This window comes from Rhinoderma darwinii, unplaced genomic scaffold (assembly GCF_050947455.1).
Source record: "Rhinoderma darwinii isolate aRhiDar2 unplaced genomic scaffold, aRhiDar2.hap1 Scaffold_247, whole genome shotgun sequence".
NCBI classification, from domain to species: domain Eukaryota; kingdom Metazoa; phylum Chordata; class Amphibia; order Anura; family Rhinodermatidae; genus Rhinoderma; species Rhinoderma darwinii.
In genome coordinates, this window is record NW_027462768.1 from 46,243 (window position 1) to 61,432 (window position 15,190).

General features: G+C 47.1%; 8 non-coding genes and 2 pseudogenes across 8 annotated transcripts; all 10 read right to left on the minus strand.

The window, feature by feature from the left end:
* Window positions 1-733: 733 nt before the first annotated feature.
* LOC142702914 (U2 spliceosomal RNA) lies at window positions 734-924 on the minus strand. The gene has a single exon (XR_012867301.1). It is a non-coding gene; the product is annotated as a U2 spliceosomal RNA (small nuclear RNA).
* A 1,290-nt stretch (window positions 925-2,214) lies between these two features.
* LOC142702926 (U2 spliceosomal RNA) lies at window positions 2,215-2,428 on the minus strand (annotated as a pseudogene).
* Window positions 2,429-3,779: 1,351 nt separating this feature from the next.
* Window positions 3,780-3,890, minus strand: LOC142702931 (U2 spliceosomal RNA; annotated as a pseudogene).
* A 1,290-nt stretch (window positions 3,891-5,180) lies between these two features.
* LOC142702915 (U2 spliceosomal RNA) lies at window positions 5,181-5,371 on the minus strand. Its single transcript, XR_012867302.1, has one exon. It is a non-coding gene; the product is annotated as a U2 spliceosomal RNA (small nuclear RNA).
* Window positions 5,372-6,661: 1,290 nt separating this feature from the next.
* LOC142702918 (U2 spliceosomal RNA) lies at window positions 6,662-6,852 on the minus strand. Its single transcript, XR_012867304.1, has one exon. It is a non-coding gene; the product is annotated as a U2 spliceosomal RNA (small nuclear RNA).
* A 1,290-nt stretch (window positions 6,853-8,142) lies between these two features.
* On the minus strand, window positions 8,143-8,333 carry LOC142702919 (U2 spliceosomal RNA). The gene has a single exon (XR_012867305.1). It is a non-coding gene; the product is annotated as a U2 spliceosomal RNA (small nuclear RNA).
* Window positions 8,334-9,623: 1,290 nt separating this feature from the next.
* Window positions 9,624-9,814, minus strand: LOC142702920 (U2 spliceosomal RNA). Its single transcript, XR_012867306.1, has one exon. It is a non-coding gene; the product is annotated as a U2 spliceosomal RNA (small nuclear RNA).
* A 1,290-nt stretch (window positions 9,815-11,104) lies between these two features.
* On the minus strand, window positions 11,105-11,295 carry LOC142702921 (U2 spliceosomal RNA). The gene has a single exon (XR_012867307.1). It is a non-coding gene; the product is annotated as a U2 spliceosomal RNA (small nuclear RNA).
* A 1,290-nt stretch (window positions 11,296-12,585) lies between these two features.
* LOC142702922 (U2 spliceosomal RNA) lies at window positions 12,586-12,776 on the minus strand. The gene has a single exon (XR_012867308.1). It is a non-coding gene; the product is annotated as a U2 spliceosomal RNA (small nuclear RNA).
* A 1,290-nt stretch (window positions 12,777-14,066) lies between these two features.
* On the minus strand, window positions 14,067-14,257 carry LOC142702923 (U2 spliceosomal RNA). Its single transcript, XR_012867309.1, has one exon. It is a non-coding gene; the product is annotated as a U2 spliceosomal RNA (small nuclear RNA).
* Window positions 14,258-15,190: the final 933 nt, after the last annotated feature.

A 15,190-nucleotide genomic window follows, 5' to 3' on the forward strand; every position in this document is an offset into this window, starting at 1 on the left:
CGCCAGGCTGTCTTTTTTTTGCACATTTATTTGCCTCCAGGAGGCCACAAGAGGGAGACAAGGGACTGCAAAATGGAAAATAGGCATCCACCAACTTTACAGACAACTTCTCTTTGCTCCTACAACCTCCATCCTTGCACAGTTTGTTATTCTTCCAGGTAACATAGTAACAAATCCAAATTGCTGCTCTCTTTGTAGGCAAGCAAGGGTTTGTTGCAACTGCAATTCTTACTTCTTCTTGAAATGTAGGGACGACAGTACATTCCATCACATCCACCTAGTGTACACAGGTAGGTCCATTGTGGCGGGTAGGCGGCTGGCTGCTTTAATGGCTGTTTGCTGTTCCCCTACTCCACTCCACTCCACTATTTGACTGTGGTGCTGCATCAATCAGTGGCTGGCTCAGGTGCAGCTCTTTAACTTACCTAGGAGGGAGGGAGGGAGGGCGGAGAGAAGACAAGGAAGGTGAATGAGCTGTTCCAATGTGAAATGCCGGAAACACAGAAACACAGAAGACACACACACACACACACACACACACACAACAAGAGGTGGCAATGTATTCATTAATTGCATTTAATAAATGAGCTCATTATCACACATGACTGTACAAATGCATTGTCCAACAGGTGTTGAAATAATGGGATTAAAAGGGGAGATCCCTTCAGAAAGACAGAAACAATGGCAAAGAGAAAAAACACTTTTGGAATCTGATTTTAGTCAACACATAAGGGAAGGGTGCACCGGTCCTGGAAATACTGCAATACCAGGTCAATGCGTGGAGTGGACAGAGCAAGCTCTATTTCCATCTCCCTGTTCTAAAAATCCATTTAATATATGGTCCCCAGATAGGGGACGTATCAGATATTAAACTGATAAGAACAGATACTACACTTGATCTTAGCCAAAAGGCCGAGAAGCGATAACCCGAGCGGCCCTTGCCTTGCCCGAGCCTGTCCCATACTGCTGTTCACCCCTTGCAGCGATTCAGCCTACTCCTAGGCAATTCCATGGGGCCCTGCAGGCTCACACACATTTACAGCTACTAAGCGGGAGGTGAATAAAGGCCGGAGAGGAAGCCAGACAGGATTTGCTTCTTTTGCTTGCACCACAATGCAGTGCTGAAAGAGGAGGAATCTACATAAAAACGCCTTCCTGGCAACGCCCAAATGCCCTCCTGCCATGCAGATAAACACTGGCAGCGGCAGCAAGTGCATGCCCACAGCCACCCCTTGTTCCTTCACACCTTGTATCAGCTTTAATCCAGTCCTGTGCTGCCTGCTGAGCAGCACTGAACAACACTGCCTGGGCCCAGGCTTTTATCTCTGAGGCAGGCCCCATTATGATGTCAGAAAGCTGGCTCTGGAATCCTGAGGGCTCCACTATGACACGTGCAAAGTTCCGTCTGAACTTTATATAAGACTGTGAGGCTCAGTCAGTCACTCAGTGTTGCCTGAGAGGGCAACACTGCAACAGCCGGCCGCCAGGCTGTCTTTTTTTTGCACATTTATTTGCCTCCAGGAGGCCACAAGAGGGAGACAAGGGACTGCAAAATGGAAAATAGGCATCCACCAACTTTACAGACAACTTCTCTTTGCTCCTACAACCTCCATCCTTGCACAGTTTGTTATTCTTCCAGGTAACATAGTAACAAATCCAAATTGCTGCTCTCTTTGTAGGCAAGCAAGGGTTTGTTGCAACTGCAATTCTTACTTCTTCTTGAAATGTAGGGACGACAGTACATTCCATCACATCCACCTAGTGTACACAGGTAGGTCCATTGTGGCGGGTAGGCGGCTGGCTGCTTTAATGGCTGTTTGCTGTTCCCCTACTCCACTCCACTCCACTATTTGACTGTGGTGCTGCATCAATCAGTGGCTGGCTCAGGTGCAGCTCTTTAACTTACCTAGGAGGGAGGGAGGGAGGGCGGAGAGAAGACAAGGAAGGTGAATGAGCTGTTCCAATGTGAAATGCCGGAAACACAGAAACACAGAAGACACACACACACACACACACACACACACAACAAGAGGTGGCAATGTATTCATTAATTGCATTTAATAAATGAGCTCATTATCACACATGACTGTACAAATGCATTGTCCAACAGGTGTTGAAATAATGGGATTAAAAGGGGAGATCCCTTCAGAAAGACAGAAACAATGGCAAAGAGAAAAAACACTTTTGGAATCTGATTTTAGTCAACACATAAGGGAAGGGTGCACCGGTCCTGGAAATACTGCAATACCAGGTCAATGCGTGGAGTGGACAGAGCAAGCTCTATTTCCATCTCCCTGTTCTAAAAATCCATTTAATATATGGTCCCCAGATAGGGGACGTATCAGATATTAAACTGATAAGAACAGATTTTTTTTTTTTTTTTTTTTTTTTTTTTTTTTAATCATTCAGATCACGTCTTAAAAATCATAAAATTCAAAATAAAAAAGACTTAGATCATCACAATGAAAACTGAAAACGTATAATTAACTTTTGTTTTCCTCTTTCCTTTTTTCCTTTTAAGAAATCAAAAAAACATTCCTTTTTTAACAGCAATAGTTCCTAACATATCCACTAAATGTTCCTGCAAATCATTACCATCCCATTCACAGTTTACAATGCACGCTAACCACGTTGGCACACCATACCGTTCAAGAAACCCTGGTAAATTTTCTCTTACACAGAGCCGCACCCTTCTCCGCATTTTTTCAAAATTAATTTTACTACGTAACTGCTCTACTTCTTCCAGTAACCTGTCTCTTTCTGCTCTTTCCTCTTCTGAAATGACACTTTTTTTCTTTCTCTCTGCTTTTTTCCTTTTTTTCTCATCACTTTGCCCACTTCCTTCCAATTTCTGAAGCTTTCCTTCTTCCAAACTAACTTCCGCTTCCTTTCTTTTGACTATCTTCTTATTTTCGTCTTGTACCTCACGTTTGCTTTTCTTTGGGCATGATTTGAATATGTGCCCCTCCTCTCCACACATATTACATACTTTCCCTTTCTGACATTCATTATACTTATGTCCCTCTTGCAGACATTTTGTACACATTACTTTCTCACACGTTTCTCTCTCATGACCATAATCTTTACAATTCAAACAAAACATATCCATTCCCAAAAAAAATAAATTTCCACATGCACTTCCAATCTTAAACCGCGCTGGAGGAAACAATAGGTTTCCAGATTCACCAATTCTTGCAAATTTACAAAGAAATTTCCATTTCCCAGTCCAAAATCCAAAGGGGTTAAACACTTTCCCCTTTCCCACCACCTCCTCACAAAACTTAGTGAGAAATGACTTAATGTCCTCTTCTTCCACGTAAGGCGAAAACATCTTTACGACCACCAACTTCTTGTTTGGCACAAAATGTGGTGTTACCTTCACACCCACAAGTCTTGGGTCCCTTTTACCTTCCTTCAAGCGTTCCAAAAAATCAGAATAAATTTCTTCTGTAGCGAAGGTAACGTCAAAGCACCCTCTCCTCGGATAGTCCATCACCGCCAAAATGCACGATCTCTCCAGCTGAAAGAAATCCAACAAAAGGACCTTCGTGATGAACTCCAAATCCTTCCTTTGCCTCTCAGATTCCTCCACGAAAAACCGGACCGCATTCCTGGTTCGCATATGTTCGGGAATTTCCTCCATCCTGCTCCAAAAGAATTCCAGCAATCTCCAAAGAAATACCTTCAGTACCGGAGTACCAGGCAGGTGATCGCTCCCCGTTGCCCTGGACTAATCCTCCTCCCCAATAGCAGCAGAGGGGTGAAGTCTCTCCTAAGAGAAACGATCCCCCCAGGCCAAGGAAAAGGGTACCAGGGCACCTCCTGACCAAGAAACAAGGCAATACCCTAAAGTACTACACTTGATCTTAGCCAAAAGGCCGAGAAGCGATAACCCGAGCGGCCCTTGCCTTGCCCGAGCCTGTCCCATACTGCTGTTCACCCCTTGCAGCGATTCAGCCTACTCCTAGGCAATTCCATGGGGCCCTGCAGGCTCACACACATTTACAGCTACTAAGCGGGAGGTGAATAAAGGCCGGAGAGGAAGCCAGACAGGATTTGCTTCTTTTGCTTGCACCACAATGCAGTGCTGAAAGAGGAGGAATCTACATAAAAACGCCTTCCTGGCAACGCCCAAATGCCCTCCTGCCATGCAGATAAACACTGGCAGCGGCAGCAAGTGCATGCCCACAGCCACCCCTTGTTCCTTCACACCTTGTATCAGCTTTAATCCAGTCCTGTGCTGCCTGCTGAGCAGCACTGAACAACACTGCCTGGGCCCAGGCTTTTATCTCTGAGGCAGGCCCCATTATGATGTCAGAAAGCTGGCTCTGGAATCCTGAGGGCTCCACTATGACACGTGCAAAGTTCCGTCTGAACTTTATATAAGACTGTGAGGCTCAGTCAGTCACTCAGTGTTGCCTGAGAGGGCAACACTGCAACAGCCGGCCGCCAGGCTGTCTTTTTTTTGCACATTTATTTGCCTCCAGGAGGCCACAAGAGGGAGACAAGGGACTGCAAAATGGAAAATAGGCATCCACCAACTTTACAGACAACTTCTCTTTGCTCCTACAACCTCCATCCTTGCACAGTTTGTTATTCTTCCAGGTAACATAGTAACAAATCCAAATTGCTGCTCTCTTTGTAGGCAAGCAAGGGTTTGTTGCAACTGCAATTCTTACTTCTTCTTGAAATGTAGGGACGACAGTACATTCCATCACATCCACCTAGTGTACACAGGTAGGTCCATTGTGGCGGGTAGGCGGCTGGCTGCTTTAATGGCTGTTTGCTGTTCCCCTACTCCACTCCACTCCACTATTTGACTGTGGTGCTGCATCAATCAGTGGCTGGCTCAGGTGCAGCTCTTTAACTTACCTAGGAGGGAGGGAGGGAGGGCGGAGAGAAGACAAGGAAGGTGAATGAGCTGTTCCAATGTGAAATGCCGGAAACACAGAAACACAGAAGACACACACACACACACACACACACACACAACAAGAGGTGGCAATGTATTCATTAATTGCATTTAATAAATGAGCTCATTATCACACATGACTGTACAAATGCATTGTCCAACAGGTGTTGAAATAATGGGATTAAAAGGGGAGATCCCTTCAGAAAGACAGAAACAATGGCAAAGAGAAAAAACACTTTTGGAATCTGATTTTAGTCAACACATAAGGGAAGGGTGCACCGGTCCTGGAAATACTGCAATACCAGGTCAATGCGTGGAGTGGACAGAGCAAGCTCTATTTCCATCTCCCTGTTCTAAAAATCCATTTAATATATGGTCCCCAGATAGGGGACGTATCAGATATTAAACTGATAAGAACAGATACTACACTTGATCTTAGCCAAAAGGCCGAGAAGCGATAACCCGAGCGGCCCTTGCCTTGCCCGAGCCTGTCCCATACTGCTGTTCACCCCTTGCAGCGATTCAGCCTACTCCTAGGCAATTCCATGGGGCCCTGCAGGCTCACACACATTTACAGCTACTAAGCGGGAGGTGAATAAAGGCCGGAGAGGAAGCCAGACAGGATTTGCTTCTTTTGCTTGCACCACAATGCAGTGCTGAAAGAGGAGGAATCTACATAAAAACGCCTTCCTGGCAACGCCCAAATGCCCTCCTGCCATGCAGATAAACACTGGCAGCGGCAGCAAGTGCATGCCCACAGCCACCCCTTGTTCCTTCACACCTTGTATCAGCTTTAATCCAGTCCTGTGCTGCCTGCTGAGCAGCACTGAACAACACTGCCTGGGCCCAGGCTTTTATCTCTGAGGCAGGCCCCATTATGATGTCAGAAAGCTGGCTCTGGAATCCTGAGGGCTCCACTATGACACGTGCAAAGTTCCGTCTGAACTTTATATAAGACTGTGAGGCTCAGTCAGTCACTCAGTGTTGCCTGAGAGGGCAACACTGCAACAGCCGGCCGCCAGGCTGTCTTTTTTTTGCACATTTATTTGCCTCCAGGAGGCCACAAGAGGGAGACAAGGGACTGCAAAATGGAAAATAGGCATCCACCAACTTTACAGACAACTTCTCTTTGCTCCTACAACCTCCATCCTTGCACAGTTTGTTATTCTTCCAGGTAACATAGTAACAAATCCAAATTGCTGCTCTCTTTGTAGGCAAGCAAGGGTTTGTTGCAACTGCAATTCTTACTTCTTCTTGAAATGTAGGGACGACAGTACATTCCATCACATCCACCTAGTGTACACAGGTAGGTCCATTGTGGCGGGTAGGCGGCTGGCTGCTTTAATGGCTGTTTGCTGTTCCCCTACTCCACTCCACTCCACTATTTGACTGTGGTGCTGCATCAATCAGTGGCTGGCTCAGGTGCAGCTCTTTAACTTACCTAGGAGGGAGGGAGGGAGGGCGGAGAGAAGACAAGGAAGGTGAATGAGCTGTTCCAATGTGAAATGCCGGAAACACAGAAACACAGAAGACACACACACACACACACACACACACACAACAAGAGGTGGCAATGTATTCATTAATTGCATTTAATAAATGAGCTCATTATCACACATGACTGTACAAATGCATTGTCCAACAGGTGTTGAAATAATGGGATTAAAAGGGGAGATCCCTTCAGAAAGACAGAAACAATGGCAAAGAGAAAAAACACTTTTGGAATCTGATTTTAGTCAACACATAAGGGAAGGGTGCACCGGTCCTGGAAATACTGCAATACCAGGTCAATGCGTGGAGTGGACAGAGCAAGCTCTATTTCCATCTCCCTGTTCTAAAAATCCATTTAATATATGGTCCCCAGATAGGGGACGTATCAGATATTAAACTGATAAGAACAGATACTACACTTGATCTTAGCCAAAAGGCCGAGAAGCGATAACCCGAGCGGCCCTTGCCTTGCCCGAGCCTGTCCCATACTGCTGTTCACCCCTTGCAGCGATTCAGCCTACTCCTAGGCAATTCCATGGGGCCCTGCAGGCTCACACACATTTACAGCTACTAAGCGGGAGGTGAATAAAGGCCGGAGAGGAAGCCAGACAGGATTTGCTTCTTTTGCTTGCACCACAATGCAGTGCTGAAAGAGGAGGAATCTACATAAAAACGCCTTCCTGGCAACGCCCAAATGCCCTCCTGCCATGCAGATAAACACTGGCAGCGGCAGCAAGTGCATGCCCACAGCCACCCCTTGTTCCTTCACACCTTGTATCAGCTTTAATCCAGTCCTGTGCTGCCTGCTGAGCAGCACTGAACAACACTGCCTGGGCCCAGGCTTTTATCTCTGAGGCAGGCCCCATTATGATGTCAGAAAGCTGGCTCTGGAATCCTGAGGGCTCCACTATGACACGTGCAAAGTTCCGTCTGAACTTTATATAAGACTGTGAGGCTCAGTCAGTCACTCAGTGTTGCCTGAGAGGGCAACACTGCAACAGCCGGCCGCCAGGCTGTCTTTTTTTTGCACATTTATTTGCCTCCAGGAGGCCACAAGAGGGAGACAAGGGACTGCAAAATGGAAAATAGGCATCCACCAACTTTACAGACAACTTCTCTTTGCTCCTACAACCTCCATCCTTGCACAGTTTGTTATTCTTCCAGGTAACATAGTAACAAATCCAAATTGCTGCTCTCTTTGTAGGCAAGCAAGGGTTTGTTGCAACTGCAATTCTTACTTCTTCTTGAAATGTAGGGACGACAGTACATTCCATCACATCCACCTAGTGTACACAGGTAGGTCCATTGTGGCGGGTAGGCGGCTGGCTGCTTTAATGGCTGTTTGCTGTTCCCCTACTCCACTCCACTCCACTATTTGACTGTGGTGCTGCATCAATCAGTGGCTGGCTCAGGTGCAGCTCTTTAACTTACCTAGGAGGGAGGGAGGGAGGGCGGAGAGAAGACAAGGAAGGTGAATGAGCTGTTCCAATGTGAAATGCCGGAAACACAGAAACACAGAAGACACACACACACACACACACACACACACAACAAGAGGTGGCAATGTATTCATTAATTGCATTTAATAAATGAGCTCATTATCACACATGACTGTACAAATGCATTGTCCAACAGGTGTTGAAATAATGGGATTAAAAGGGGAGATCCCTTCAGAAAGACAGAAACAATGGCAAAGAGAAAAAACACTTTTGGAATCTGATTTTAGTCAACACATAAGGGAAGGGTGCACCGGTCCTGGAAATACTGCAATACCAGGTCAATGCGTGGAGTGGACAGAGCAAGCTCTATTTCCATCTCCCTGTTCTAAAAATCCATTTAATATATGGTCCCCAGATAGGGGACGTATCAGATATTAAACTGATAAGAACAGATACTACACTTGATCTTAGCCAAAAGGCCGAGAAGCGATAACCCGAGCGGCCCTTGCCTTGCCCGAGCCTGTCCCATACTGCTGTTCACCCCTTGCAGCGATTCAGCCTACTCCTAGGCAATTCCATGGGGCCCTGCAGGCTCACACACATTTACAGCTACTAAGCGGGAGGTGAATAAAGGCCGGAGAGGAAGCCAGACAGGATTTGCTTCTTTTGCTTGCACCACAATGCAGTGCTGAAAGAGGAGGAATCTACATAAAAACGCCTTCCTGGCAACGCCCAAATGCCCTCCTGCCATGCAGATAAACACTGGCAGCGGCAGCAAGTGCATGCCCACAGCCACCCCTTGTTCCTTCACACCTTGTATCAGCTTTAATCCAGTCCTGTGCTGCCTGCTGAGCAGCACTGAACAACACTGCCTGGGCCCAGGCTTTTATCTCTGAGGCAGGCCCCATTATGATGTCAGAAAGCTGGCTCTGGAATCCTGAGGGCTCCACTATGACACGTGCAAAGTTCCGTCTGAACTTTATATAAGACTGTGAGGCTCAGTCAGTCACTCAGTGTTGCCTGAGAGGGCAACACTGCAACAGCCGGCCGCCAGGCTGTCTTTTTTTTGCACATTTATTTGCCTCCAGGAGGCCACAAGAGGGAGACAAGGGACTGCAAAATGGAAAATAGGCATCCACCAACTTTACAGACAACTTCTCTTTGCTCCTACAACCTCCATCCTTGCACAGTTTGTTATTCTTCCAGGTAACATAGTAACAAATCCAAATTGCTGCTCTCTTTGTAGGCAAGCAAGGGTTTGTTGCAACTGCAATTCTTACTTCTTCTTGAAATGTAGGGACGACAGTACATTCCATCACATCCACCTAGTGTACACAGGTAGGTCCATTGTGGCGGGTAGGCGGCTGGCTGCTTTAATGGCTGTTTGCTGTTCCCCTACTCCACTCCACTCCACTATTTGACTGTGGTGCTGCATCAATCAGTGGCTGGCTCAGGTGCAGCTCTTTAACTTACCTAGGAGGGAGGGAGGGAGGGCGGAGAGAAGACAAGGAAGGTGAATGAGCTGTTCCAATGTGAAATGCCGGAAACACAGAAACACAGAAGACACACACACACACACACACACACACACAACAAGAGGTGGCAATGTATTCATTAATTGCATTTAATAAATGAGCTCATTATCACACATGACTGTACAAATGCATTGTCCAACAGGTGTTGAAATAATGGGATTAAAAGGGGAGATCCCTTCAGAAAGACAGAAACAATGGCAAAGAGAAAAAACACTTTTGGAATCTGATTTTAGTCAACACATAAGGGAAGGGTGCACCGGTCCTGGAAATACTGCAATACCAGGTCAATGCGTGGAGTGGACAGAGCAAGCTCTATTTCCATCTCCCTGTTCTAAAAATCCATTTAATATATGGTCCCCAGATAGGGGACGTATCAGATATTAAACTGATAAGAACAGATACTACACTTGATCTTAGCCAAAAGGCCGAGAAGCGATAACCCGAGCGGCCCTTGCCTTGCCCGAGCCTGTCCCATACTGCTGTTCACCCCTTGCAGCGATTCAGCCTACTCCTAGGCAATTCCATGGGGCCCTGCAGGCTCACACACATTTACAGCTACTAAGCGGGAGGTGAATAAAGGCCGGAGAGGAAGCCAGACAGGATTTGCTTCTTTTGCTTGCACCACAATGCAGTGCTGAAAGAGGAGGAATCTACATAAAAACGCCTTCCTGGCAACGCCCAAATGCCCTCCTGCCATGCAGATAAACACTGGCAGCGGCAGCAAGTGCATGCCCACAGCCACCCCTTGTTCCTTCACACCTTGTATCAGCTTTAATCCAGTCCTGTGCTGCCTGCTGAGCAGCACTGAACAACACTGCCTGGGCCCAGGCTTTTATCTCTGAGGCAGGCCCCATTATGATGTCAGAAAGCTGGCTCTGGAATCCTGAGGGCTCCACTATGACACGTGCAAAGTTCCGTCTGAACTTTATATAAGACTGTGAGGCTCAGTCAGTCACTCAGTGTTGCCTGAGAGGGCAACACTGCAACAGCCGGCCGCCAGGCTGTCTTTTTTTTGCACATTTATTTGCCTCCAGGAGGCCACAAGAGGGAGACAAGGGACTGCAAAATGGAAAATAGGCATCCACCAACTTTACAGACAACTTCTCTTTGCTCCTACAACCTCCATCCTTGCACAGTTTGTTATTCTTCCAGGTAACATAGTAACAAATCCAAATTGCTGCTCTCTTTGTAGGCAAGCAAGGGTTTGTTGCAACTGCAATTCTTACTTCTTCTTGAAATGTAGGGACGACAGTACATTCCATCACATCCACCTAGTGTACACAGGTAGGTCCATTGTGGCGGGTAGGCGGCTGGCTGCTTTAATGGCTGTTTGCTGTTCCCCTACTCCACTCCACTCCACTATTTGACTGTGGTGCTGCATCAATCAGTGGCTGGCTCAGGTGCAGCTCTTTAACTTACCTAGGAGGGAGGGAGGGAGGGCGGAGAGAAGACAAGGAAGGTGAATGAGCTGTTCCAATGTGAAATGCCGGAAACACAGAAACACAGAAGACACACACACACACACACACACACACACAACAAGAGGTGGCAATGTATTCATTAATTGCATTTAATAAATGAGCTCATTATCACACATGACTGTACAAATGCATTGTCCAACAGGTGTTGAAATAATGGGATTAAAAGGGGAGATCCCTTCAGAAAGACAGAAACAATGGCAAAGAGAAAAAACACTTTTGGAATCTGATTTTAGTCAACACATAAGGGAAGGGTGCACCGGTCCTGGAAATACTGCAATACCAGGTCAATGCGTGGAGTGGACAGAGCAAGCTCTATTTCCATCTCCCTGTTCTAAAAATCCATTTAATATATGGTCCCCAGATAGGGGACGTATCAGATATTAAACTGATAAGAACAGATACTACACTTGATCTTAGCCAAAAGGCCGAGAAGCGATAACCCGAGCGGCCCTTGCCTTGCCCGAGCCTGTCCCATACTGCTGTTCACCCCTTGCAGCGATTCAGCCTACTCCTAGGCAATTCCATGGGGCCCTGCAGGCTCACACACATTTACAGCTACTAAGCGGGAGGTGAATAAAGGCCGGAGAGGAAGCCAGACAGGATTTGCTTCTTTTGCTTGCACCACAATGCAGTGCTGAAAGAGGAGGAATCTACATAAAAACGCCTTCCTGGCAACGCCCAAATGCCCTCCTGCCATGCAGATAAACACTGGCAGCGGCAGCAAGTGCATGCCCACAGCCACCCCTTGTTCCTTCACACCTTGTATCAGCTTTAATCCAGTCCTGTGCTGCCTGCTGAGCAGCACTGAACAACACTGCCTGGGCCCAGGCTTTTATCTCTGAGGCAGGCCCCATTATGATGTCAGAAAGCTGGCTCTGGAATCCTGAGGGCTCCACTATGACACGTGCAAAGTTCCGTCTGAACTTTATATAAGACTGTGAGGCTCAGTCAGTCACTCAGTGTTGCCTGAGAGGGCAACACTGCAACAGCCGGCCGCCAGGCTGTCTTTTTTTTGCACATTTATTTGCCTCCAGGAGGCCACAAGAGGGAGACAAGGGACTGCAAAATGGAAAATAGGCATCCACCAACTTTACAGACAACTTCTCTTTGCTCCTACAACCTCCATCCTTGCACAGTTTGTTATTCTTCCAGGTAACATAGTAACAAATCCAAATTGCTGCTCTCTTTGTAGGCAAGCAAGGGTTTGTTGCAACTGCAATTCTTACTTCTTCTTGAAATGTAGGGACGACAGTACATTCCATCACATCCACCTAGTGTACACAGGTAGGTCCATTGTGGCGGGTAGGCGGCTGGCTGCTTTAATGGCTGTTTGCTGTTCCCCTACTCCACTCCACTCCACTATTTGACTGTGGTGCTGCATCAATCAGTGGCTGGCTCAGGTGCAGCTCTTTAACTTACCTAGGAGGGAGGGAGGGAGGGCGGAGAGAAGACAAGGAAGGTGAATGAGCTGTTCCAATGTGAAATGCCGGAAACACAGAAACACAGAAGACACACACACACACACACACACACACACAACAAGAGGTGGCAATGTATTCATTAATTGCATTTAATAAATGAGCTCATTATCACACATGACTGTACAAATGCATTGTCCAACAGGTGTTGAAATAATGGGATTAAAAGGGGAGATCCCTTCAGAAAGACAGAAACAATGGCAAAGAGAAAAAACACTTTTGGAATCTGATTTTAGTCAACACATAAGGGAAGGGTGCACCGGTCCTGGAAATACTGCAATACCAGGTCAATGCGTGGAGTGGACAGAGCAAGCTCTATTTCCATCTCCCTGTTCTAAAAATCCATTTAATATATGGTCCCCAGATAGGGGACGTATCAGATATTAAACTGATAAGAACAGATACTACACTTGATCTTAGCCAAAAGGCCGAGAAGCGATAACCCGAGCGGCCCTTGCCTTGCCCGAGCCTGTCCCATACTGCTGTTCACCCCTTGCAGCGATTCAGCCTACTCCTAGGCAATTCCATGGGGCCCTGCAGGCTCACACACATTTACAGCTACTAAGCGGGAGGTGAATAAAGGCCGGAGAGGAAGCCAGACAGGATTTGCTTCTTTTGCTTGCACCACAATGCAGTGCTGAAAGAGGAGGAATCTACATAAAAACGCCTTCCTGGCAACGCCCAAATGCCCTCCTGCCATGCAGATAAACACTGGCAGCGGCAGCAAGTGCATGCCCACAGCCACCCCTTGTTCCTTCACACCTTGTATCAGCTTTAATCCAGTCCTGTGCTGCCTGCTGAGCAGCACTGAACAACACTGCCTGGGCCCAGGCTTTTATCTCTGAGGCAGGCCCCATTATGATGTCAGAAAGCTGGCTCTGGAATCCTGAGGGCTCCACTATGACACGTGCAAAGTTCCGTCTGAACTTTATATAAGACTGTGAGGCTCAGTCAGTCACTCAGTGTTGCCTGAGAGGGCAACACTGCAACAGCCGGCCGCCAGGCTGTCTTTTTTTTGCACATTTATTTGCCTCCAGGAGGCCACAAGAGGGAGACAAGGGACTGCAAAATGGAAAATAGGCATCCACCAACTTTACAGACAACTTCTCTTTGCTCCTACAACCTCCATCCTTGCACAGTTTGTTATTCTTCCAGGTAACATAGTAACAAATCCAAATTGCTGCTCTCTTTGTAGGCAAGCAAGGGTTTGTTGCAACTGCAATTCTTACTTCTTCTTGAAATGTAGGGACGACAGTACATTCCATCACATCCACCTAGTGTACACAGGTAGGTCCATTGTGGCGGGTAGGCGGCTGGCTGCTTTAATGGCTGTTTGCTGTTCCCCTACTCCACTCCACTCCACTATTTGACTGTGGTGCTGCATCAATCAGTGGCTGGCTCAGGTGCAGCTCTTTAACTTACCTAGGAGGGAGGGAGGGAGGGCGGAGAGAAGACAAGGAAGGTGAATGAGCTGTTCCAATGTGAAATGCCGGAAACACAGAAACACAGAAGACACACACACACACACACACACACACACAACAAGAGGTGGCAATGTATTCATTAATTGCATTTAATAAATGAGCTCATTATCACACATGACTGTACAAATGCATTGTCCAACAGGTGTTGAAATAATGGGATTAAAAGGGGAGATCCCTTCAGAAAGACAGAAACAATGGCAAAGAGAAAAAACACTTTTGGAATCTGATTTTAGTCAACACATAAGGGAAGGGTGCACCGGTCCTGGAAATACTGCAATACCAGGTCAATGCGTGGAGTGGACAGAGCAAGCTCTATTTCCATCTCCCTGTTCTAAAAATCCATTTAATATATGGTCCCCAGATAGGGGACGTATCAGATATTAAACTGATAAGAACAGATACTACACTTGATCTTAGCCAAAAGGCCGAGAAGCGATAACCCGAGCGGCCCTTGCCTTGCCCGAGCCTGTCCCATACTGCTGTTCACCCCTTGCAGCGATTCAGCCTACTCCTAGGCAATTCCATGGGGCCCTGCAGGCTCACACACATTTACAGCTACTAAGCGGGAGGTGAATAAAGGCCGGAGAGGAAGCCAGACAGGATTTGCTTCTTTTGCTTGCACCACAATGCAGTGCTGAAAGAGGAGGAATCTACATAAAAACGCCTTCCTGGCAACGCCCAAATGCCCTCCTGCCATGCAGATAAACACTGGCAGCGGCAGCAAGTGCATGCCCACAGCCACCCCTTGTTCCTTCACACCTTGTATCAGCTTTAATCCAGTCCTGTGCTGCCTGCTGAGCAGCACTGAACAACACTGCCTGGGCCCAGGCTTTTATCTCTGAGGCAGGCCCCATTATGATGTCAGAAAGCTGGCTCTGGAATCCTGAGGGCTCCACTATGACACGTGCAAAGTTCCGTCTGAACTTTATATAAGACTGTGAGGCTCAGTCAGTCACTCAGTGTTGCCTGAGAGGGCAACACTGCAACAGCCGGCCGCCAGGCTGTCTTTTTTTTGCACATTTATTTGCCTCCAGGAGGCCACAAGAGGGAGACAAGGGACTGCAAAATGGAAAATAGGCATCCACCAACTTTACAGACAACTTCTCTTTGCTCCTACAACCTCCATCCTTGCACAGTTTGTTATTCTTCCAGGTAACATAGTAACAAATCCAAATTGCTGCTCTCTTTGTAGGCAAGCAAGGGTTTGTTGCAACTGCAATTCTTACTTCTTCTTGAAATGTAGGGACGACAGTACATTCCATCACATCCACCTAGTGTACACAGGTAGGTCCATTGTGGCGGGTAGGCGGCTGGCTGCTTTAATGGCTGTTTGCTGTTCCCCTACTCCACTCCACTCCACTATTTGACTG